Source organism: Oryza glaberrima, chromosome 3 (genome assembly GCF_000147395.1).
Source record: "Oryza glaberrima chromosome 3, OglaRS2, whole genome shotgun sequence".
In the NCBI taxonomy this organism is placed as follows: domain Eukaryota; kingdom Viridiplantae; phylum Streptophyta; class Magnoliopsida; order Poales; family Poaceae; genus Oryza; species Oryza glaberrima.
In genome coordinates this window covers 16,651,851-16,679,017 of record NC_068328.1, presented here as the reverse complement: position 1 = coordinate 16,679,017, position 27,167 = coordinate 16,651,851, and the positions used below count along the sequence as shown (strand labels likewise).

Genomic DNA, 27,167 nt, shown 5'->3' with positions numbered 1-27,167 from the left:
GCACAGCCAACAACGAATAGATTCTCTACACTCTACAACTCTGTGATTTGTGCTCAGGCAACAGAAGCATTTACCTTCCATGTGCTTCAAAAATCTCTCCCTTCTTAACTGAAGATGCTCTTGGTTGTTGGCAGGAGTGAATGAGGAAGATTTTCTCCACCAGTGCTTTTCTCTGACCTCCATCCAGCCATCAGAATCTTGAAGAGATGAGCCCTGAGATTTTCTTAGGGATGGAGCTGAGGGAACTTGAGATGACAGATCGAGAAGTCATCCACTCTTGAGGATTCTGAGATTCTTAGAAGTCAGATCAGGAAGGACCTTGGGTACAGCTGCAGCAAGCTTAGAGTGAAGGTGCGCCGAGCTACAAGGTGTAGACCCGGTCGGTGCAGCGGCCACCTTGGAGTAAAGTCGCCTGCAATCCATGCTCCCCCTGCTTGGCGCAACTTCAATTTGAGAGGACAGAGCGGGAATTTTGGAGCGGGGGGAGGCAAATGGCACATCCAGCTGGGCGGAGGAGTCAAGAGATCTAGAGGCATTGGAAAACTCATTGCAATAATTACCTGCATCCGGATCTGGCTCAGGATTTTCTGGGCAAGAAAACGGATCTGGATTAGGAGCAGAGGCTAGAGGAACCAATGGAGTAGGAGACAGACAAGACTGACCATTAGGGGGAAAGCATTCAAGGATGGGGGAAGCTAGAGAGGACAAAGGATCTGAGGAGAAGGGGATCGGGGAGATCTCCAGGTCTGGAGAAGAACGGTAACGGCGGTGGCGTGGGTGGGTGTCAGGGCTTAAAGAGCCAGCCATGAAGGTGGTTGGAGGAGGGACTGGGGGAGGAAGCGAGCTAGGTCCGGGAGGCTGCTAGCCCTCGGTGGGGAAGGTGGCCACCGGCACCGGAGAGGCCGCCGGCGTGGGGGTGCCCTCGGTCGCCATCCCTCCAAGGCGATTGTGGCAATAGTATTTGTCTGGTATGATTCAAAATTTGTGTTAAGCATCTATAGGGTATACAATTTTAGTCAATAAGATGCTTGGAAAGGAATATAAAATTTCAAAATTTGGTCAATACAGGGACTAGTAGAGAACATTTTCCCTTAATCTCATTTTGCTAAAGAACAAATTTTAAATGCTCAGATAGGTTCATAAATAAGCGAATTGGTTGTTTCGAGCACGTAGCAATGCGAGATAGAAGATTGAGCTTGCATGCAATAGCTATAGGTTAGTGAAAGTAGGCACAAATGGAGGGCACTAGTAGCCTTATCACGTCAGGTAGCTTGCTATCCGAACAACTACGATATACGCCGCTTCGCTACCTATCGACTTACAGCCAAGACCACCGGCGCTTAACTCATGTGAAGCAGACTGGATCGGTTCAGGACTACATTGAAAATTTCAAGACCCTAATGCACCAAATGCTAGCACACCTCAACATTGATCCTGAAATATTCACTACTACTTTTGTTTTGTGGATGGGTTAAAATAAGAAATTAGGAGAGTAGTGCTTATTCAACGCCCTGCCGACTTGGATACTGCTGGCTCTCTTGCATTACGTTGCAGAGAATATCTAACATAGGTTTGTTGTTGGCTCAACACTACAGCAGAGTACTCCCCTACTAAGGTCTGGCAACAATCGCCAGAGAGTTAAAAATACAAGAGTATCCCACATGCATTGAACAATTCATCTTCAGTCACAAAGCGGTCCCAAAGCAAGTTGCCATGATAAAAATACTAACAAAACACAATGTTTCCCTACTGGGCGGCCAGCTGGCAGCTTTGGATCCCAAATATTCGTAGGTTTGCGTCCTTCGAACCTACAACGATGTAGGTAGCATCGGCTCCAAACTTCACACAAGTTACTTCCCCTGTGTAAGTAAAAATATCACAACAGTAAGTTAATCTAACCCAAGTAGAAATGACAATTAAAGACATAACCGGGCCGTGCCGTGCCGCCCATTGTGCCAATGTTCCAGCCACGGCACGGCCCCACAGCCCAAGTATGGGTTGTGCTGGCCCATGCCATGCTTTCCACCATGTCAGGCCACCATTGCTTGGGCCAGCCTAGGAAAGCACAGCCCAAGTCCCAGGTCTAATCAAACAGACTGAAAGAAACAAGGTTAACAAACTTGTTCCGGATTGGTCCAGTAGTGCCTTGGTAAGATTCGATTCAGCCATAAAATTGGGTACATGGTAAACCCTGCAGAAATAGACAGAAGGTCATAATCGTTCAGCTTTAATAATACGATGAACAAGAGGATTTTGCCATGTAAGATTTAAAGCAAAGGTAAGCGTGTAGTAACTATTCATGGAAAGATTTGACTTGTACATGGAGCTTATAGATAGAGTAAGTTTCACAAAACTACGTATGCTTTAATCAAACAACAAAACTATAGATATAAGCAAATGTATCACAAAACTACAAACTTAAAATAAAGTATCATAAAACTAGAGATTTAGTAATAAAATTATCACAAAACTACAAGTTAAGCACCAATTTAATCATAACTACCACATCTACAGCTTGAAGATTGGTGCTAAGGGTTTAACTATAAAAATATACAGTTTTTGTGACAACATCAATATTAAATATGTAGTTTTATGATACTTGTATTAAATATGTTGTCTTTTGAAAAATTTGGTGTTAGATCTGTAGTTTTTCGATACAACGCGTTGAAAGTTATGTTGCGGTCAAAGTGTATAGTTTTGTGAAATTTACTCTAGATTGTGTTGTGTAAATTTCAACTGCTTCTAATACATTGACGTGTAATCCTTTTGCGTGTTCGAAAAAAAAAAATACTCTAGATAAAATATAATGATGCAGATACATGACTCATGACTGATGGTTTGCAACTGTCTATCAATTTAAGACCATCCTTGCCAGCAAGAAATCAACGAATTGTGCATTAATACTTTGCACTGAATCATGATACTTTGCGTTGAATCAATGTAAATCATTGCATTACAAGCATGACTCATCGAATATGCAAGATTACATGAAGCACCCTAAAAATAACAAATTTGAAACAAAAGAGAATTTCAAACATTAGGGAATAATGCCCAAATGAATGCAATGTAGCACAACCATTTATACGGTCAACGACTAACAGAAGAGCAAAAGAGAAAATCAAGGAACCACCTTCCAAATTGGAAGTTTATTTTGCCTATCTGGATTAAACATGGGATTCCTCCTCGTAACTGTGCCAGGAAATCAATAACTCTGATAGAGACTCATTACAGGTTTACTAGGACATACCTTATATAGGAACCACCAATGGCAAGATAGCTTCCAGTAAAATCGAATTCCACTGCAGGACAAAAGAGAGATGCATCAGATGATTAAACCCATATTTAAAGAACCATTAAATTCTACAGGAAGCAGGAAGCAGGCACATTCAAAATTCCAAATCAAGAAGTTGTGCATGAGTGGCTAATATCATAAATCAAGTGATCCTGCCCCACTATCTCTAACAATGAATATGCAACCATGTGCAACATTAGCAGTTCACAATCTAGTAAGCTCCTTACCAGCATTGGTTGGTGTGTTTGAATCATAGGGAGAGAGGGTCATGAGATTTCCTAATATCCGAATATCCCAAAGCGCTTGACACCATCAAGAGCTGCAGTCTGCAAAAAAGATGGTAAAATGTCAGACAAATAAAGAAATTCAACATTGTGAAAGTTCTTCATGGAAATATACATACCGCTAGGAAGTAACCATTATTAGAGAATGACATAGCAGTGACTGGTCCAACGTGCCCCAACATATTTACAGCATTCTACAGATAATAAAAGATTCATTAGCAAAGGTGTTGCAAGGTAAGATCACCTAAGAGACTTGAAGAAGTGATACAGAAGCTACATAGCATACCGAAGTCCTAAAATCCCACAATTTGACAATAGCATCAGTAGTTCCTATTCCAAGGATAAGATCATCCGGATGGAATGATGTAGATGTATACCCCTCTTGTCCAGAACCCTTGCCAACCTGATAAAAATGATCATGCATGTCGGTATATACATTTTTGGGCAGTATTAGTACGCGCATGAGAAAGAAATGAGAGAACCTGTGCCAGGCAACATCCTGTTGAAATATCATATAAGCACCATGAATGATCCTTGGAAGCAGTCACAAAGTGCTTGTGAGTTGAATTGACTGTAACAGCTTCAACCTGATAAATTTTTAAAAATAATCCTGGGTTTTATATAACAAATCTACTAAGAGAAAAAGGGATAGACACTAAGTTCCCGTTCGTTTCTACTGAAAACAGCGGATGAAATTTTGGATACTCGTGGCACGCTTTTCAAACTGCTAAATGGTGTGTTTCGTGTGAAACTTTCTATATGAAAGTTGCTCTAAAATATTAGATCAATCCATTTTTCATGTTTGTAATAATTAAAACTCAAATACCCCCCTAAACTTTAGAGCAACAAAAGCTTAGTGCGCCAGAAAAGGAAAAAATTCAAATACCCCCCTAAACTTTAGATAGAAGTCCAGATAAAGTTTAGGGGTTATTTGGACCTTTTCTCCGAGAAAATAGCTCAGTGCAACAATCAGGAAAAGTGGATATATGAAAATCATGTGACTTTTGATATAAGCATATCAGAGTTAGTTACCAGAACATACTGAATTGTAACTTTACAACTTTTATCAAACCATCCAGAAGTTGGTGAATAATTAAAAAAAATGATAAATTTACATTTACAACACCACCAATCACAATGCACAAAAAATGCTGATGAATTCAAGCATAGAGAAGGATATGAGCTATAAGAGCAAACATGGTTCTAAAGATAGGAAAAATAAAGAATCAAACATATGACGTTCATTGCAGGGGCATCATTTCAAACATATGAAAAATAAATAATCCAACCTCAGCAGTATGATTTTTCAATGTATGGATACAACTATAGGTTCTGTCCTCACTCCCTTGCCAAACGCGGACAGTCTGCAAGGTTTGCGAATAAATCAGCCAACAATAAACTATTAAAACTGATTCAATCAGATAACTGAAACGCAAAAGTTAAAGTTTTTTAATCAATTGCACTAAGCCCGAAATATCTGGGTTTGTTTGTAGTTTCATCACAGTGTGATAATTAAAGCAAATCAAAGGTAATGTCATCAAGAGCTCAAGAAAAAACTGTAACTAAGTTCACTTTGATTTTGACCTAAAATCTTCACAGTTATTGTGAAACCTTGATTCAAGAGAACACATTCAATACTCAGGGGACCTCCTAACTGGCTAAAGGCAATACTTCCAAAAAGGGTGACTAAGTACACTCAACAAAAATACAAGAGAAACAACATGAACTGTTCTTTGGAGCTGAATCACCTTTCGACTACACTACTTCGCTGCCCACTAGGATAGATAGAGCATATCTGAATCCCCTAGAATTCACTACTAGGCAGAAGGTCGATTCGCCAATGTCCACGCGTGTGACGAGAGCTAACAGCAGTATCCTTAAGGACAAGGCCACATGCACAATTGATCCATATGGTGGAACAGCATTAGGGTCTTATACATATTTGAACTATTGGTGGTTTATATGGATTAGTTAGCTCTGTACTTGCAGCACACAACATCGGACAAGGTTTATTTGGTTAAAAAAATTCAAAAAGAACATATATTTATGTGATTAATTTATAATTTGGTTCATGTGGTCTAAATTCAAACTAGAAGAGATTAATGAGATATTTATGTAATTACCTAAAGTCATAAAACTTACCTTATCTGCTGATCCAGTTAATAAGAGCTCATCTCGATTAACAAATTTCAGACTGGTTATCTGTGTGTAGTGGTTCTAATGTTAGAATATACTTTAGAAGCATACAAAAAACTAGAGAAGATGCAAAAAGCACATGGGAAATACCTTCTTTGTGTGACCAGTAAGTGTGCACAAAATTTGACCAGACGGCCAATCAAAGAGCACTACACTTGTATCAACACCCCCAGTTGCAAGAATGTTCTGTGAATACATGATAAGAATCAAGTGAACAAATGAAATAATGAATCGAAATTCTGCGTCAGTTTCTTGGCACAATATTTGAAATACACAAAGATGCCAATAAAACTAAACTGCATCAGTACTCTTAAGTCATAATGATAACTGAAACTAGTGAACATTTAAGAGTACTCAACATTTTTTGAGAAGGGTTAAGCATCAAGATTCAAGTATACGCACTGATTTTCCTTACCATGGAAATACCACATTCAGGACCAAAGTTTACATAGTTCCAAACACGTTGGCCTGAGAGAGCCAAAAAATGACAAGATGAGGTGCTGTAGAACCCCACCCACCCCACAAGCCATTTAATGAATAACGACTAACAAGACGACCGATGGAGAACCTAGTAACTTATATGGAACCATAATGTATCACATTGAGAGGTGGAGTGAAGTTTTAGGCCCGCTAACAACAATGTGCAAGCTGAGAGGTTGGGCACAACGAATATAGAATACTTAGATGATGCTCCGCGCTTTGCTGCGGGATATATGTTAGATAATGGAGAATGATGAAATGATTTGGATTGAAATATTATAAAATTGATTTGAGAATGATGATTTAGCATGTGTATGTTTAGTTTTACAATGTGCAAGCTCAATATACTTGTATGTTGAGCTTTGTGTGCTTAATGGGTTGATGTGGCATGCTTGCATGAGGTTTTAGGAGTGCTAATAAACACTATGCTTACATTTTGAGCTTTAGGTGTTTAGTGGGCATTAGCTTTATAGAAACAAGAGATTCAAATCAAGGCGAAGTAAAATACTAACATTCGAAGAATGGATGTCCATAGATAAAATGCCAGGTTCATTCGCCCTGTGAAGTGGATGGCTGGAGATCTGAGTATATCTCTTGAGTGCAATAACTGGTGCCTGAGTTGGTGGAACCTGAAAAGAATATAGATGAACCTTTATTTCATCTGAACAAGAAGAAACTAAAACCTAATTTATAGTATTGTATCAGCTCCTAATTTATAATATTGTACCAGCTCCATAATATCAAGTAAAACAAAACTAACTTGCAGGGAGACGTGTTTGTGTTCTTCCATTCGTTTTTGGCTTTGTTCTACTTTTTAGAGTATTCAGATGGAGCACGAAGCATACCTGTCTTTCCTTAAGTCCTGCTGAAAGAATGATATCACACACAGACTCTGTAAGTTCATCAATGATTACAGGGGTGGTACCAGGATGAATCTCCTTCCTATCAGGACCAGTTTCATGATAACTTGCAGCTTCACGTGCTTGCTCAGCTTCATATGCCTCTTTGGCCCGCTTCACCAAACGGAACAGTACTCGAGCTGTCTTAAGCCTAAGATCACGGGCCCTTAATATTTTATTATAGACTACCAAGCAAGGCATCTTCAAGATCTTATCTTTATATTTAGGTGCATCATCTCTCAACCTCTCCAATTGTCGTCTTGTAAACAGCTGAAAGAAGCATACTAGCATTAGGGTGTGTTTAGTTCACGCCAAAATTGGAAGTTTGGTTGAAATTGGAACGATGTGACAGAAAAGTTGGAAGTTTGTGTGTGTAGGAAAGTTTTGATGTGATGGAAAAGTTGGAGGTTTGAAGAAAAATTTTGGAACTAAACTCGGCCTTAGTTGAATGAGAAATTTCCATCAAAATGCGTACGCATTCACAAAATATTATGGTTACCTGTTCTCCAAGTTCAACTTTTTCTTTAGGGCAGCATATCACCTTGAACGCTGCCGCAAGTTTCAATAAATCCCAACTCTGTGTGTTAATGCAAGATATTTTCTTAATGTGCTCAGCAGCACTGCGCAGTGAGTCATGATGATCGTCCACACAGCGATCGCACTCAAACACGACGCCTGCCTTCTCAATAATAAGTTTAGTAACCTGGTATACAAGGAACATTGTTATGTCAATAATGCAGAAAACAATAATACAGAAAAGAAAAACACGCGAATGCAAAATTCTGGAAACAACATTGCATAAAAATACTCTGTTCACTGAAAAATCAGAAAACACTTCAATGTCAGACATACAAAGGAGGTAATGTCACGCCTGGAATTTCTATCCAAAATTCCAAACGCTTACATGTGTGTGAACCCTCGTCCAAGAATCAGCCGATGCACACAATAACAAATTGATAATAGAGTACAATTATTACTCTAATTAATAAGCGGATAAAATGTCATTACAGAGGTAGATAGTCCCTCTCAATCAATAAAGATCTAAGCAGCGGAAAAAATAAAATAAACGGCGCAGACGACTCCACTCCACAGGCAGCTTGACCAGGGCTACACCTAATCCTCCACACCATCAGCATCACTGTAGAACTCCTCCTCTGATGAATGATTGCAAGGTGAGTATATGACATACTCAGCAAGCCACGCAGCAATTATGCAAGTGCATAGGATAACAAAGGATGGCATAGTAGGGTTTCATTTGCATAAACAGCATTTAATAGACATTTCAGAATTTAATAAAACAGTTAAGTAATAATTAAACATTATTAATCCAACGCTATACAACATACCCTGTTGCATAGGCCCAACCATTCTGAACAACCAATCCCGGCTGCACAGTTCTATCTCCAAACCAGGAATATACCATTCCAAACCAGGAGCTAATCAAATTATTACCAGTTATAGCATCTTTTATTATGGTGAGAAGTGTGAAACTAATCACGAAAGACATTGTTAGACCCGCCCATAACCGCGGGCACGGCTATTCGAATAGTTTTACTCTGACCAGAGGTGTACCACTGTACCCACAAGACACAGCCCCACGACATGTCACCATGCGCCTTGATACCACCACGGTACCTCAGAAAGGAGCTGTGACAGTACCCCTCGCACAACACCATCCACCACAGTGCACCGTTCCTGGATCATAATCACCCCCTTATAAACAAGGCATGGACTCCCCAGCGACCCCCGTGGGCTTATCTCCACCACTTCTCAGTCTGGTGCCCCGCAATGAACTATGTTATACAAAAGGTAAAGCCGTTGCCCACGCTGGCTTGTGGTTGGCACGGTTAATGTTTCACAACCGAAACTCGTGAACCGGTCCTTAATTGTCATGAGCACGACCATCAAAACCATGTGCTCACAACCCACCATTATCAGGTTTTAGTTGGCAAATTAATTAATTAACCAATCATGATTAACCATCATGAGTTATCATTAAGCCATCATTAAATAATAGTGAGTCATAAGTTATCCCAATAGTGTGCTAAAGTTTCTAAGCATGGCTAAGCAATCACATCTAATATCTAGCTGAACCGATATATAAAGCTTAACTAGTCAATTTATAATAACCCAAGGTATCAAGGAATAAAGTAATCAAGAACAAAAGGGCTATAACAAACAATAGGTTAATTCCACCTCATGACATTCGAAAATAATTGCAATAGTTGAATAGAAACAATAGCTTTAAACGGGATCAACATGCTCAAAGGGTTGTTTGGGATCTGTGTGACTTGCCTTGCTGGCCTCGGAACTCCTCAAATTCTTCTCCTGCGAAAACGGACTCTCCGGAAACGTCGGAATCTAAACAGAAAAGAGTAAAACACCAAAACAGCACATAAACAAGCATGAACAGTACATGTGGATATTTTTAACATGTAGATCTCAATTTTAGAAAAAATTAGAGACTTGAACCAACTAAATCCGAGCTAAGATAAATTAGTTATGAATTTTTAAAGATTAAATCGGATTAAAACACTTATATGGATTTTAATTGAATTATGACGCAATAATGAATTATTTTTGAAAAGGAAAAGAGGATTTATTGCGTCAGCGGCTAGGGTTTGCGGTGGACCGGGTGCACGGCGACGGTTCACGAGATTGGACGGCCGAGATCGATCCATCCAAAACGAACGGCCGAGATCGACCGGTCCACGGCCGGACCACGGCGGACGGCATCGATGACGTCGCCGATGACGTCACCACCGGCGGCGACCGAACCGCGCGAGCTCGCCGGCGAAAGACGGCGCGGCGGCACGAACAGAGAGCACCTACGGGAAGCGGACGGCACGGCGAACTCACCGGTGACCAAAGAAGCGGCGGAAGAACAACGGACGGCGACAGCGGCGAAGAAGAAGCGGCGGCGACCTTCGGCTTGACGACGGCGACGGTGTTCCGGCGGTCGACAGCGACGGCGGAGGGGCGGACGAGGACGGCGATGCGACGGCGACCACGACGGCGGCCTTCCCGAGCGACGACGACGACCGGAGCGACGGCGGCGCACGGCTGGAGCGACGGCGGCGACGGCGGCGCTAAGCTACACGGTGCTAGAGCTCTACCGGCGACGAGAGGCGACGGGTAGCGGAGACACCGGGGATCCTTTTATAGGGGCAAGGACACGGCGGCGAAGGCCCACGGCGGCCGGCGACGAGAAGGAAAGTCTAGGGCTCGGAGGAGAGAGACCGATCCGATTCGACCTCGAATCCACGAATTTCCAAACGATTTTAGCCGATGATTCCAAAAGAGAAAAGATAGAGGAGATCGAGAAGATCATTTCCCCTCTATCGATTTCATCGGAAACGGAAAGGATCGGCCGGATTTGGAAGGAGACGGCGGCGGCGCAGCGCTAGGGTTTCGGGCGGCGGCGGCGCGAGGAAGACGAAGACCCGACAGGTGGGCCCCACCTGTCAGCGAGCGGGAGCGTGCGCGCGAGCGGCGGCTCGGCTGCGGACTGGGCCGGCTTGGGCCAGAGAGAGAGAGGGTTTTGGGCCGACTTTCGGCCCAAAGCCAAAAGAGACTTTTTAAAACTTTTTCCAATTTAAATTATTCATGAAATGCAATTCCATTTATTAAAAATACTTCCTTAGCTCAAATAAATCCCAGAAAAATCTAGGAATTATAGAATTAAGCAAAGTATTTAATGAAATTTTATCTGGCCCCATTTTATATTGGAATTTATTATTTAAAATTAGATCTTCTCTTCTAGGCTTTTAAAATCATTTCTAATAATTCCAATTAAACAACAATTTATATATTTAGGATTTTTAGGGTGTGACAGGTAATTGGCTCACCAACATATCTGGATGGACTCCAAATTTATGACGAGTCAGGAGAAATGTCATTCCTGCACTCATCGGAAAGCGATCCTCTTTAATCAGCTCTGAATTTTCTCCAGGCACTAAACATCGCATCTGAACCTTCAAGCCCCACATTAACTCATCCACATGAGGGCCACTCATGCAGGGTATATGCTGAAATAATACATAGAAAAGCTGGTGCTCAAAATTATTCACAGACGTGAAAAACAAATGAGCTTTAACACTAACCAAGTGCTTTTCAATGATATCACTATAAGTATCATTTCCAACAGCTAGTTTCTTCAAGGGGACAGTATATTTCTGGATCATCGTAGCCAGGTTCGACTTACCGCCGGTAACCGCGCGGTTACCGCGGTTACCGGGCTTACCGCGGGGTACGGTAATATAAATACCACGGTAACCTCCTTAAATTCAAATAAATTTAAAAAATAATTTGAATTTTTGATAAATTTTGCACGGTTTCATACGGTTTTTTATAGTTACCGCGGTTACGGCGTGGTAACCGTGCTTACCGCCGGTGCGCGGTAACCCCGGCCCCGGCGGTTTGGGAAACCCTGATCGTAGCAAGCGCTTCACTGACACCAGTTTCATGATTAATGGCAGCCAACTTGTCCTCGAAAGTTTTAAACTCTTCCAGATTAACCGCCTATTAAACAAACGAACGACAACAAACATGTTAAGGGGAGGAAACACTATTAGTGCAAAATTATGCCACAGTACCTCAGCATGATAAATCCTTGTTCAAGTCCTCAATTATTGCAGTGTAAATCAGAATAAGTCCATGTGTTAAACTGCCACGACCGGAAATAACCCAACGGGCGTTCCTTACGTGCGTGTATTATTCCTTGTCCCAGGAGGCAAGGTACACCAGAAGTTGATACAATTCAGAGTTTAATAAGCGGAAGCGTAAATAGTTAATTATTACATGGGCAGCGACGGCCTAGCACACTCAAAGACAACGAAAAACAGCGGAAGACTAAGGCGACGACCACAGGCGCTTGACGGCAGGCACGAGCTAGACACCAAAGCCTTCATCATCCAGGGGCACCTCTTCTGGGTTTGGGAAAAATTGAGCAAGACTGAGTACAACCACCATACTCAACAAGACACACCCACAAGTGCAGCATAAATGCAAAGGAGTACAATGGAGTTATAGTATAGGGGTTAGGTTTTGCAATAAACAGCATTTAAAAGACCCTTAGTTGCTCAAAGCTAAATTTAAAACACGATCCTAGAACTATTTAATATTATTAAACAAGGCCGTGAACCCACACGAACCTGCCTTAACCCAAGGCCTATGATGATTCAGACCGAACTGGCAACCCGACCCTGGGTCCCAGCTCGTCCCAAGCCAACCCAGGCCAACCATTCCACATTTTAGTTATTAAGCAGGTTTTAAGAATTAAAAACACTAACTTGGGTACATTGCTAGGCTTGCCCATAACCGAGGGCGCGGCTATTCGAATAGGTTTTACTCTGATCAGAGGTGTACATCTTTACCCACAAGACACGTCTTCCTCACGTGCAACCACGTGCCACATACCACCACGGCATATGGACGGAAGACATGACATAGTTTCCAACCCATCCTAGCCATAGACAAGAGTACCGACCCAACCCACCTATGGCCGGAACCCCCGGACAGGCAGGCAGAATTGAGCCCCTAGCAGCAGGACACCCACCCTGTGCTATGACACCTCGACTACCGGGCCGCAGCCCGTGTAGCCTTCATTTGTCCTAGAGATGTCCATCGACCCCCGACTTCGTCCATCTCCATCCGTGTACTTTTGTTTATAACCAGACTGAGCCACAAACTAAGCCTTACCCACTAGACATGTGGAAGTACGGTAGTGCTTTGCAATAGAGGCCCGAAGACCGGTCCTTATGTGGCCGAGGTGCTACTATCAAAACCATGCACCCCGAGCCCAGCCTAAAACCATTTTGGGGGTTTTGAATAAAGGGGGAGGTGTGCATCCAATTCCACAATAATCCAACCATTCCATTATGTCCAGGTGATATGAATATTCCCAAAGCCTAGAGTTATAAAACCACCTAATGTTGCCTAATTAATCAGCGAAGCATCTACCTAAATTCTTACTAGTGGAACCATGAATAGAGTGCCCACTAGTTGGGGTTTTGTTTATTCTAGGGTGAACAAGGTAATAATAACAATAACAACAATAATAAGGTCATAACAAAGGTAAATAGGCATGGCTAAATAAAACAGTGATAACGCGGGAATTTAAATAAAGCGATAATGCAATAATTTAAATCAAAGTAATTTCACAAAGTGGGATCCAATATGTTCAAAGAATGATGTGACTTGCCTTGCTCGCTTTCCCAAACGTTGGCTTCAACCTCCACGAAGAGCGGATCTTCCGAAGCTGCAGCGTCTACACGACCAACGGAAAAGAAAAGGGCTTTTACTCTAATAAACTCCATATAACAAGCAGAAACAAAGCACAAAAATGGGTTCTTGACTTCTTGAGGAAAAATTAGAGACTTGAACGGTCCAATTCCGAGTTCAAATGGCCAAGTTATGGCCATTTGAAGTTTATATGCTCTTTAAATGAATATTTACGAATTTCCTCATTTAAATTTTAATTTAAAAAATATATTTACTGCGTCAGCCGGGAGAGAGGGCGCGCGGACCGGGTCCACGGGAGTGGGACCCACGCGGCAGCCTCACGGTCCACGGTGGACCGGGTGCACCCGGCTCACACCGGCAGCCGCTAGGCGCGCCCGGAGGCGGCCACGTCGGCGCGGCCGGCGGGAGGCGGCGCGCCCGCGCCCCTATGGTCGCCGGCGGCGGCCATAGGCACGGCGGAGCGGCGGCCGAGAGAGGGGAGGGAAAGGGGGAAACGAAGCGGCGGTCCATGGCTCACCCCGGGTCGACAGCGACGACGGAAACGGCGACCGGAGCGGAGGGAGGCGGCGGCGCGGCTCGGGTGAACGGGGTCGACGGCGCTCCGGCGGTCGGCGAGCGAAACGGAGGGGTGGACGAGGTCGGCGAGGATGCGGCGAAGCCGAAGGAGGCGGCGCCGAGCTGGGAGGTGGTCCGGGGCGACGACGGCGGCGGACCGGAGCTCGGCAGCGACGGTGGAGAGAGAGAGCGACGGCGCGAGCTCGATTCCGGCGAGGAGAGAGGGCGGTGAGTGGCGGAAACGGTGGTGGGGAGCTCGGGGAGGGTTTATATAGGGTTGGGAGTGAGAGAGGGCGGCCGGAGGAGGGGGAAATGGGCGCGGGAGACCCGGCCGCCATTAATGGCGCCGGCGAGGTTAGGGGAGAGGTTTCCAAACGAATCCGAGGGAGAGAGGGAGGGAAAAATGGGGGAAAAGGGGGAGGGGATCCCGGGGAATAATCCCCCCCCCCACTTTAATGCACGCGGGGACGGCGGGATACGGCGAAATCGGCGGCGGCGGCGGCGCTTGGCGCGGGCGGGGCGGCGGGAGCGGCGGGAGGAAGGGGATGACGGGTGGGCCCCACCCGTCAGCGAGGGTGGCGGGCGGGCCCGCCCGTCAGCGGCGCGCGCGCGGGGAGGGCCGAGTGGGCCGCTGGGGAGAGGAGAGAGGGGGAGGGAGATGGGCCGAATTCGGCCCATTAGAGGGGAGAGGGTGATTTTTAGGGTTTTCTTTTTATAAAACCTTTTTAACTTTGTTTATTTCTTAATAATTATTATTTGTGCTCTGAAAATTCCACTAAAATTTATTTACACATTTTAGGCTTTTAGGAAATATACAAAAATCCTCCAAGCCCTATTTGACTTTTAACTTTGCACATTTTAATTTTTGAAGGCTTTCACAAGCATTTTAATTATTCTAGGCATAATTTAGAGAATGTATTTTAGGGTCGATTTGGGACGCGACATAAACTAATGCAATGTACTACCTCCGTTTCAGGTTATAAGACTTTATAGCATTGCCTATATTCATATAGATGTTAATAAATCTAGGGACACATATATGTCTAGATTCATTAACATATATATGAATGTGGGCAAATGTTAGAAAGTCTTATAATATGAAACGGATGAAGTATATATTATGAAAAAAAGGACATATTGGTGTTCTTTATTAGTAATACCATCATCTTGCCAGGTCCCAAATCATCCCTAGCTAGCAAGTCAAACAATTGGCACATGCAATACCACCCCCCGCCCCCCAGATATCACCAACCTATATATATGCCCATCGATCTATTTTTCGGATATTTCTTCACACCCATGCATAATGACCATAACAAAATCATGCTATATGCTTCCCGATCTGCTTTATGGAGAACAAAAGAAGGGCTGTGGAATTTGTTAAATTAGTAAACAGCTAATGAACAAATGAGCTTATGTTCATATTTGTTCATTCAATGCAAAGAATAAATGAAAGTGGTAAACATGAAACACTCAAGATCGGTGCTCACGTTAAATTGAACACAAGCATCTTAGTAAAAAAAAATAGAAGCAGGGGAGAAAGGGGTACTAACTCTTTTTGCAACATATTCGTTGACGAAGTCTTTCCAGATATCCTGCACGGCACAAAGAATTTAGAAAAAATAGGTAGATGACAAAGACTTAGCTTGACAATAGAGAGCATACAGACAGGCACATGAGTAAATAAATCAAATCAAACTAGAAGGAATAATCAACCAAGAGGTTGCATGGCATCTTAAACAAAATCAAACTGTAAGAGACAAACAAGTACCTGCATGGCATTTGGTTTAAGGAGCTTGATCCCATCATAAGCAAATATTGCAAAGCCAGAGGGCGTCTCAAATAGAACGTTGATAATCCCACCATGCCCCAACTGGGCAGCTGGTTGGTAAAACAGATAGAATTCATCAAGGAAATTCAGGCAAGCAGAATTACAAGCAAAATAAATCAAAAAGCTGGCCAAAGGCTCTCTAGCCCTCACCAGATCCGCCAACAAAACACAGCCTAATCACAAAAACCCCTGACACCCGGTGCAGCAATTAAGCACTCCCCTAATCCTGGGATCCAATTCCCGAACACTAACTACAAGGTTAGGGTTAGGGGTTTCCTTCCGGTCGGAGTGGGTGGGAATGGGATTAAGGAGATGTCAACTAAGAGAGCTCACCTAGACCGTTGCAAAACCTCCCCTTTACAAAACCATACTCCTCGTCGTCGTCGTAGTCGTCGTCGTCGTCCGTCTCCATGTACTGCTCGTCCGTCTCTGACTCCGAGGATGTTTCCTCCTCTGAGTCTGACTTCGTCTGCAAGGGCTTCTTCCCCTTCCCCTCTGTCAAGAGCTGGGAATAGAAATGGAAATTTCAACGAAAAATTCAGATCAGAATCGCAAATTTCAGTGGATGCCGCAAGACGAAATTAGGGTTCTAGATCTATCTACTCCTAATGACAAAGAATATGCTTTTCGATATCCTCTTCCTTTCTCCAGCGAACACTTAAATAGTCTTACAAAAGGGTAAGGACCACATTCATCGTGGCATCAGTTTCAGACAGATGTTTACGTAACTAAGTTCAAGAAAACAACAACGATTACATTAACAGTGGCCCCCGACAAAGATGGACGGCCAGATGATGTTGATACCGCTTTGCTCTGATCCGCCACCGTCGGATTTGCATACTCAATATATCTCTCTCCTGTTTCACTAAACTTCTCTGAATCTTCTTATCTCTGAATTTTCTTCAAACTTTCTTCTCACTTCCCATTTCTGATCTAGAGTCCTGACAATACCCCCTCCAAAAGATAATTCTTGTCCTCAAGGATTGAAGGTTGGAAACATACTTCTGATGACATCAGCGTCTTCCCAAGTAGCATCTGCCGGCCCCAAATTTTCCCACAAAATCAACCATTGAGTTATTGCAACTCCATTCCTGGGTATCATTCTCCTCTGTAAAACTGTAGTAGGTTGGGTTTTGATCTGTCCCTCAGGACCTACCGATGGCAGATTAGGCATAGGTATTGCTCTCTTTCCCAAATGCTTCTTCAGTTGACTAACATGGAAGACTGGATGAATAGTGGCATCATTGGGTAATTGAAGCCGATGAGCAACTTGTCCCACCTTTTCTATCACCTTGAATGGCCCATAAAACTTAGATCTCAGCTTAAGAGATCCTCTAATGCCAAAAGTCGTCTGTCTGTAAGGCTGTAGCTTCACATACACCATATCCCCAACAGTTAGAGTTCTTTCAGATCGGTTTCTGTCAGCATAGTGCTTAATTCTTCTTTGGGCTTCAGCCAAACTGGTCTTAAGTTTCTGTAAGATTTCCTCTTTCTGCTCAATGGTAACCCTCGCTTCAGCTGACACATTGCATGGGAGTGAAAATTCATTGATTCGTGGGGATGAATATCCATACAGGGCCTGAAATGGTGTCATTTGCAGTGATGTGTGATAGGTAGTATTATACCACCATTCTGCCAGCGCGAGCCAGGAGTACCAGTGTTGTGGTTCCTTAAAAGTCATGTTCCTCAAGTATGACTCAAGGCACTGATTAACTCTTTTCGTTTGACCATCGGTTTGAGGATGATAAGCTGTGCTAAATCTAAGATGAACTTTCATTGCTTTGAACACTTCCTGGAAAAATTGACTGGTGAAAATCCTATCCCGGTCTGTGACAATAGCCATCGGCATACCATGTAACTTGTGTATGTTGTTCATGAATACCTCTACTACTTGCTCCACACTGTAAGGATGAGACATTGCCAAAAAATGTGCATATTTAGTCAGCCTGTCTACAACTACTAATATCACATCCTTTCCATGTGACTTTGGTAACCCCTCAATAAAGTCCATGGATATATGAGTCCATGCCATGTCTGGAATTTCTAATGGGTTTAGCAAACTAGGTATGTGAATGTTTTCAGACTTGGTGACTTGACACACAGGACATTCTTTGATATAATTTTCCACCTTCTTTTTAAGCCCAGGCTAGTAAAACAAGCCTTTTATCCTCTGATAGGTTGCCCTTATTCCTAAATGTCCTCCAAATGCAGAAGAATGATAATCCTGGAGCAGAATTGTTCTAATGGAATTAGAGTCTCCCACATATATTCTCCCCTTGTATCATAGTATTCCAGATTCTAGACTGTAATTCCTATCAGGGTCGTTGTCAGTTCCAATCATACTCAGCATCTTATGTGCTTGTATATCTTCTTCATAACTATTCTGGATGTCCTGTATCCACTCAGGAATAACCACAGTGATGGCTTGACAATCCTCATTGTCATGTTCTGTTTGGGGCAACCTTGATAGTGCATCTGCTACAACATTTTCCTTCCCAGCCTTATATTCAATCTTGTAATCATACTCCATCAGTTTCAGAAGTAACTTGTGTTGTATACCCTCTACTAACCTCTGTTTCATCATGTATTTTAAGCTTTGTTGATCAGTTTTGATAATAAGTTTGCTGCCCAACACATAGTGCCTCCACTTCTTAAGAGCCTCCAAAATAGCCATTGCCTCCTTCTCATAAATCGATTGAGCAGCTGCTTTAGGACCTAAAGCCTTGCTGAAAAATGCTATTGGTTTACCAGCTTGCATCAACACTGCCCCAATCCCATTGCCACACGCACCAGCTTCAATAGTGAACTCCAAAGAAAAATCTGGCAAAGATAAAACTGGGCTGATGCACATTTTCTGTTTTAACTTATCAAAAGCTTATGTCTGTAAATTTCCCCACTGAAACCCTTCTTTCTTCAGCATATCATGCAATGGCCTGCATATTGAATCTTCTATAATACCCATCATCCCCAGGAATTTTCTAAGCTCAGTAACATTTTTAGGAACCGGCCAGGTGAGTATCTTGTCAACTTTTCTTGGGTCAGTAGCCACACCTTCTTGGGAGATAATATGCCCCAAATAAGCTACATTGGAAAGTCCAAAAGCACATTTCTTTAACCTGATCACCAGGTTATTCTCCTTCAAGGCTTCTAGCACCATTTTGATGTGTTCTCTGTGTTCATTCCTTGTTTTGCTATAAATCAATATGTCATCAAAGAAAACCAACACAAACTTCCTCAGGAAAGGAGCTAGAACCTGATTCATCAGTGATTGAAAAGTTGCTGGGGCATTGGTTAGACCAAATGGCATCACCTGATACTCATAGTGGCCCATATGAGTTCTGAAGGCAGTTTTGGGAACATCTTGATCAGACATCCTAATCTGATGGTAACTTGATCTGAGATCCAACTTAGTAAAGATTTTAGCTCCATTAAGCTCATCTAACAAATCCTCAATGATGGGCATAGGAAATTTGTTCTTCACAGTTTGGGCATTTAATTGCCTGTGATCTACGCACATTCTCCAAGACCCATCTTTCTTTCTCACCATCACAGCTGGTGATGAATAAGGACTGTCACTGACTTGTATTTCTTTAGAATCAATCAATTCGGTGATGATTTTCTCCATTGCTTCTTTTTGGTGGTGTGGTACTCGGTATGGCTTGAGGTTTGGTGGTTCTGGCCCTGTTTTCAAAGTGATCCTGTGGTCACAATTTCTTCTTGGAGGTGACCCTTTTGGCTCTTCAAGCACCGAAGGAAAATCTAGCAGTATTTCTTGAATGTCAGCAGGTACAGGATCCCCTTCTTCGCCCCTTTCTTCAGTGACCTGGGATATTTGGAATAGATATCCCAGTCCTCCCTTTTTCAATATCTTATCCACTCTTTTGCTATCCACTAGCATGTGCTTCCCAGGCTTAGTAAAGTCTTGAATCATAATTGTCTTCTCTCCCTTTGTTATTCCTAATTCTCTCTTCTTTAGATCCAATGTAATTGGACTATAATTATATATCCAATCAGCACCCAAAATCACATCATACCCCTTTAATGGAATTAAGTTAAATTTGTTGGTGAAGTTTTCTCCCTGTATCTGATAGGACAGAGCAGGAACTTGCACTTCTGATATTAACTCTCCTCCACCTGCTACCACTACCTTTTTAGACTCAGTGTTAACTAAGGGACATTGGTTGCGTATAGCATACTCCTGATCCATGAAGGTACTAGTGCTCCCACTATCAACCAGCCCAACAGCTCTTTTCCCATTGATGAGGATTATCACTGAAAATGTATCAGGTCTGGTAGTCCCCTGCATGGCATTCTGTGAGACATACATTAGCTCCTCAGTCTCCAAATCCTCTGGAGTTTTCTCTGGGATTTCTTCCTCCCTTTCCTCAGTTATGTCTTCTTTCTATTCTCCCTCCTTCTCTCCAGATTCTTCTTCTTCTTCCAGCAACAGAGCATGTAAAGCCTTCTTTACCTTGCATTGATGCCCAGGGAACCAAGCTTCTTTACAAAACCAACACTTCTTCTCCCCATTTCCTCTAGGTGGTGCTTTGGTCATATTAGCTCTGCTTTGATTTCCCCTAGTATGGATCAGAGGTTTGTTTTTGTTCCAATTCAGAGCAACCTTCCTAGCATTAGCAGCCTTTTCATAGTTTTTAGCATACCAATAAGATTCTAGCAGCCCCTGGGGTTTGTGACCACACACATCATGTTTTATATCCCCCCTTAATCCTCCTATGAAACAGCTGTTCAGGTATAGTTCTTGCAAATAAGGATGATCCCTTCTCACTAGGTCCACATATTCTTCAAACTTGTCAATGTACTGCTCAACCGATTGGTTATATTGTTTCACATTCTGGAAGAGCTCTACTGCCTCATGTACATCAGCAGCTGAAAACCTGGTGCACCATAGCGCATCATTGGGACCAAGAAATCATCTGCCAGGGAATTCCTATACCCCTGTACAACTTAAGAGCTCTCCCCGGCAAGTGTGCCAATGTTAAATTCACCCATTGATCCATCGGGGTTCCAGTTATCTCATAAAACTTTTCACACTATTTGAGCCAATCAATAGGATCTTCTCCTCCAAACAATGGAATTTCCAGCCTTGGTCCCTTAATCACAGCCTCTGCATAATGATTACCTTCAGCCCCAATTCTACCATATATACTCCCCTGTGGATCAATAAAATGCACCCCTGGACGTCCTTGAAATCCCCCTTGAGTTCCAACCCCATGCTGGTTAGCAGCTGTTGGACCACTTCCCCCAAAGTTCATATTCTGCCTTTGGTGAATTCCATGAGGTGGCTGCTGCGTATGAAGTCCACCCTGTCCATGACCCATGGTATTTCCCCCAGAAGTAGCCCACAGATTAACCAGTTCATTATTGGGCGCATTAGTGTTAGTTTCCAAAGCAAAACGTACCTCAGGAGCTGATGGCTCCCCTGTGGGAGGATTACTTGGTCTAGCACCACGAGTTGCTTGACCAGTTGCATTCTGAATTGGCAGCGTAGCAGCTGCTTCCTCAGTTCCTCCTTCACCTTCTTCAACATTCTTCTGCTTGCACAACTCCCTCAGCAATCCTTTGATCTCCCTCATTTCAGTCTTGAGCGTCTTTAAATCAGCTACATCCCTCTTCAAACTCGCTACATCCACCCTGAATTCATTCATCTCCTCCATATCTACAATAGACTCGTTGGATCGAGTCTTCGTAACCATCCAGAAATCTGTAAGGTCGGCTCGAAATAATTTTTTCCTTCCCTTTGCCTCACAGAACGGTCTACCGCTGCCAGGAACAGAGTCAAGCTACGGAGATTTTATAGGAGCACACCTATGCAGGATGGCTCGCCAACCCTTGCTCAAACCCTGCTCCTACTCTCGCCGCCGGATTGGATCAAACTAGCTTAAGGAATTTTACGGTGAATCTCGCCGCCGCCTTCCACCAACCCTCACCAGATCGATCCAAGAGCCAAGAAATCGACTAAGCTCTAATACCTTTGTCAAGAGCTAGGAGTAGAAATGGAAATTTCAGCGAAAAATTCAGATCAGAATCGCAAATTTCAGTGGATGCCGCAAGACGAAATTAGGGTTCTAGATCTATCTGCTCCTAGTGACAAAGAATATGCCTTTTGATATCCTTTTCCTTTCTCCAGCGAACACTTAAATAGTCTTACAAAAGGGTAAGGACCACATTCATCGTGGCCTCAGTTTCAGACAGATGTTTACGTAACTAAGTTCAGGAAAACGACAACGATTACATTAACAGTGGCCCCCGACAAAGATGGACGGCTAGATGATGTTGATACCGCTTTGCTTTGATCCGCCACCGTCGGATTTGCATACTCGATATATCTCTCTCCCATTTCACTGAACTTCTCTGAATCTTCTTATCTCTGAATTTTCTTCAGACTTTCTTCTCACTTCCCATTTCTGATCTAGAGTCCTGACACCCTCGGAGACCAAGGAGGCCATCTCCAACCCCTCCGCAGTCGCCTCCAGAATTCAAAAGGAGAGAGATTTGCGGCGGCGTTTTGTCGGTCGGGATTCTCAACATTTGGAGAAGGTGGTCAAGGAGTTTTTAACCTAGGGATATAGGTGGCTATCTAGTCTTAGAATTGGTGGTCCTTAAAACTCTGTGCTTTTGAAGGAGATGGCCAAGGAGTTGTTCATGAGTGGCAATTTAGTCGTTAGATTGATGGTTCTCAATACTCCATGTCATTCTTTTTTCCTTTCGAGTATGGTTTTTTTGTTCGGCTGTGTGCATATTAGTTATGCAGAGGCCGGAAGTGTTCTCAGGATAATTATATCACCTTGATATAATTGACTGAATTCAATAAAAGCTTCCATTATCTTAAAAAAATTACTCGTGTGATTTGCTTTTTAGGTTTGCACTCGAATTACTGCCCATTCGATCATGCTAGGATTCGTGCTGTCTTTTGTTATCGGGCCTGTGGCCGGAGCATACTCGGACCCATTTTCTGTGCGGCCCGAGGCCGAGTCGTCGAGGCAGCTACGCCGGCTTCTGCGGCTATCGGCGAGACGGCTACATCGTTGGAGCATCGACGGCGGCTCCTGCGGCCGCTACGTGGTGAGGGGGCATGGTATATCACTAATTCACTATATCCTGCGGCTGTTCGATCTCGGGAAGCAGCCGATCGATGTATCGACCACGGTGCTTCATATGGTGACACTATTTCACTGTAGTTTTATATATGTCCCTGTTATGTGTTTGATTTTACTGATTTATGTAGACCGGGAGGATTTTGACATTTTTTTTCCACATCTGGATTTGTTGTAGGGGAATGGAGCATGTAGCATTTGAAGCTGGATAGAACCAATTTTTATTGTACTGAAATTGGACTTACAAGTTCTGTTTTCTTCCAAGGTGAGTTCTTGTCACTGAACATACCCTCTTATATAAGCCAAACGCATGATCTGTTTTGTCTTCTACTAATAAATAGTAAGCTTTGTAAGCAAATTTCTGTAAGTAGGCCGGGTTTTGTCATGTACTAACAAAAAATACTTAGTTTTCTCAGCCTCTACAATTACTTACAATTAATTGTAAATATTTGTACAATATAAACTAATTGAGTTTTGTCATATTTCAAATGCATAGTCTGTTAACAAATTTCAGAGGAAACTAGTAGTCTATGAATGCATAGTACTAGTTTTGTACGTTTTGTTAGTACCTAACAAATTTCAGGCAATACAGATGAGTAATTTTTAGTTTTGTTTGCAAAATTCCTACATTATTTTTAGTTTTATTAGTACCTAGTATAAAACTTCAGTCAATAGATATTAGTAAATTTTTTTAGTTTTGTTAGTACCTAGTATAAAACTTCAATCAATAGAGATTAGTAATTTTTTTAGTTTTGTTTGTAAAACTCCTACTTTTTTTTTAGTTTTGTTAGTACCTACTCCCTCCGTCCCATAATATAAGGGATTTTGAGTTTTTGCATGTAACGTTTGACCACTTGTCTTATTCAAAATTTTTTGAAATTATTATTTATTTTATTTGTGACTTACTTTATTATCTACAGTAATTTAAGCACAACTTTTCGTTTTTTATATTTGCAAAAAAAAATTAAATAAGACGAGTGGTCAAACGTTGCAATCAAAAACTCAAAATCCCTTATATTGTGGGACGGAGGGAGTAGCAAATTTCAGTCAATGGAGATTAGTTTTGTTAGCTAATAGTGCTTACTTCAGAGCTACCACCTATAACTAGTTTTGTTAGTTTTGTAAGCAAAGGGGTCGGCCGATGGTCGATGGAGTAGCGAAGGGGCCGCCGGCAGCGACGGCACCGGGAGGGGACTTCTTCTTCTTCTCATCGAGATCACTTCTTCTTCTTCTCATCGAGATCACGAGGACCTTGATGGACATGGGGATGGAGGGGACGGAAGCCAGCGGTAGCAGTGGATGGGCAAGGAGATCGATTGGCGTGGGAGGCCCCCTCCCGATCCAGTGGCACGACAACAAGCAGGCCGCCGCTTGCTGCTGCAATCCCCTCGCCCGCCTGCCACCGTCGTTGCTCCAGTGCCCGCCGCCACCACTCCACTGTCGCCACGGCTAAAGGGGAAGAGAAAGAGAGAGGGGTTAAAGAGGGATGCTGACATGTGGGTCCCACAATATTTTTTGTAAATGATAAATAGGTCCCACATATTTTTTTAATTCTAATGCCACCTAAGTGCCACGTAGGATGAAAACCAAGTCAACACCGCCATGTAGGCGCCACATCAGCAAAACCGTGCTCCAAAACCACCGAGGAAGTCAAATTACACCGGTTTTGATAATTGAGGGATCGATATATCCGGTATTGTGGTTTAGGGATACGAATCAGATTCGGTCACTAGTTAAGGGAGTCAAAGTGAACTTATTGCCCTGCAAATCTAGGTCCAGTTTGTTCCTGCAATGTGGACAAATGCAATCTGGGCTCAGAAAAACAGACCTGCAAATGCTATGGGCTTAACAAAACGGGCCTGTGGATAGATCCGACCCAAGAAGGATAAGTTACAGACTCACAGTTCCGCACGCACTGTGGATAGATCTGACCCAATAAGGAGGGTCTCGTTCGGGAGAGGGAGATCGTTCCACGTTTCTCTATCGCACGGCAAGAAATTTGAGTGCAACTAAAAAAAATCACCCTATTGATACCTAAACAGTCCCTTAAAGTATTATGCAACCCTCCTAAGGGTCCCATAATTCTTAAAAAAGTGGAGACACAAAGTTTAGGGGTGAGACTCTCTTTTCTAATCAATCCTCCAATCAACTGTACTAATGAGTACCCCTCTCTCTCTCTTTATACAGGGCATTCCAATATATGGAAGGTTCGGTGATGGGCCCAATAAGAGTATTTGGGCCAGGCCTTCATGGGCCAAGCTCAAAGTTTCTTAACACTCCCCCTTGGGCACTCACCGCGTGATGTCCATGCCTTTTTAAAACTCCATAAAAACCCAGTAAGAAAAATTGAAGAAAGAGTACATAGCATACGCACGTATGTCGTATAGATTGCCTCATTAAAAAGAGGGCTGCTAGCCCACGGGATACTGTTGCAATGGGATATTTTAAGTGACTCTCCATTTTTCTTTCCTCTGCCCACGTGTGCTCCCCTAGTACCTGGTACCTTAGGTACCGGTTGGTACCTGGTACCTTTGGTACCGACTAGGTATCGACCGATACCTGATGCCCGGTACCCAAGGTACCGGATGGTACCTAGGTATCAGACCTTGGTATCAAGGTATCAAGCCTGATACTTATGGGGTATCAGAGGGTACCGTCAAAAAGAGGAGACGTGGGGGAGGGAGCGCCGCAACGGCGGAGGATGGCGTCAAGGAGGCACGGCGAGGTGAGGGATGTGTGCTCCCCTAGTACCTGATACCTTAGGTACCGGTTGGTACCTGGTACCTGGTACCTTTGGTACCGACTAGATATCGATCGATACCTGATGCCCGGTACCTAAGGTACCGGGTGATACCTAGGTATCAAACCTTGGTACTAAGGTATCAAGCCTGATACTTGTGGGGTATCAGAGGGTACTGTCAAAAAAGAGCAGGAGATGTGGGGGAGGGAGGGCCGCAACGGCGGACGATGGCGTCGAGGAGGCACGGCGAGATGAGGGGCGAGGCCCGAGCCAGAGAGCGCGAGAAGTCTCGAGGAGGAGGTTGACGGCCATACCTGTTGCAGGTCGACGCGGGCTGCCGACGTCCATCCCGGAGGCGCAAAAGCGGCAGGCCGCAGCGGGGACAACGGTGACGCAGAGGCCGAGGGCGAGGACGAGGGGAGCTCCCGCTTCTGCCCTCCCCGAGGCGACGACTCCCCGGCGCACACCCGACCGACGAGGGCGGCGAGCCAGAGCGTCGCAGCAAGGGGAGGCGAGCTCGAGGGCGACCCCGCCGAGGGTTGGCCGACCTCGCCGACGTAGTACCGTCGTCCTCCTCCTCGGCCGCCGGAAACGACGACGACGACCCCTTCCTCCCGGCCGGCTTCGTCTCCGCTCGGCCTTCTTCAGAGAGAGAGAGAGAGAGGAGAGGGAAAGGGAGGGCTGCAGTGCCGTGTGATTTGGGGGAGGAGAGTGAGGCAGGAGGAGAGGATTCTGATGATTTTGGGGAGAGGAGTGAGGTAGGAGGAGGGGATCCCGTCTCCACGGGATGCCGTGGTGTAGGTTTTCTACATTAAAAACCTTGATAAGAAACTGCAGGAAAACTTATCCAAGGAAAAAAGAGTACAATCTACCCAAATTCTTGTATCGATTTTCTTAATCAGTTTTGGGTACTTGATTTTTCAGTTCAAGCTTTTGTTAATAGACTGGCAGAATTCTCCCCCTGAATTTTGCATCTCTTTTAAGTGTGAACCATCAAAACTCGTTGCTCATATCTTTTCAAAAGATAGTTCGAGTGATGCTTCAAAGGTCAAATCTTGCATGATTTTTCCATAACTTATAGAGTTCGTATAGTCTATTAGTGCTAGTGCGACGCACATATCATTACCTTCTTGATAATGATTTTGGGGTTTGGACAAAGCTCGAACCAGGTTACTTGCTAGAAATGGTGAACTATATCCAAGGAACCTATGTATTTTCACATTCTGATATACTATGGTTCACTTCTTCATGTGTTGTAGGTTTACGGGCCTAAGCAACATAGGTTTCTATCTATTTTATCTCAAACTCGTTCGGAAAGAGTGAGCTTTATTTCTTTATGCGATGATATTCGGATCATCAACTTGGTTTGGGACTTTTAATGCTTGTATGTGAGTGCCCAATCCAAAATTTCTTTAGCCATTCATTGTCAACTATAGGTCAGCTTTGTGGGTTGATCTTTTAGTTGATTTTCAACTCCGGGTTGACTGCCAATGATTTGTTGTATGAAGAGAATATTGCCCATAGCAGGTCTC

At 43.5% G+C, this 27,167-nt stretch overlaps 1 pseudogene; it reads right to left on the bottom strand.

Annotated features, from left to right (window-relative positions):
• Positions 1-1,746: 1,746 nt before the first annotated feature.
• On the bottom strand, positions 1,747-21,455 carry LOC127766284 (pre-mRNA-processing factor 19-like; annotated as a pseudogene).
• Positions 21,456-27,167: the final 5,712 nt, after the last annotated feature.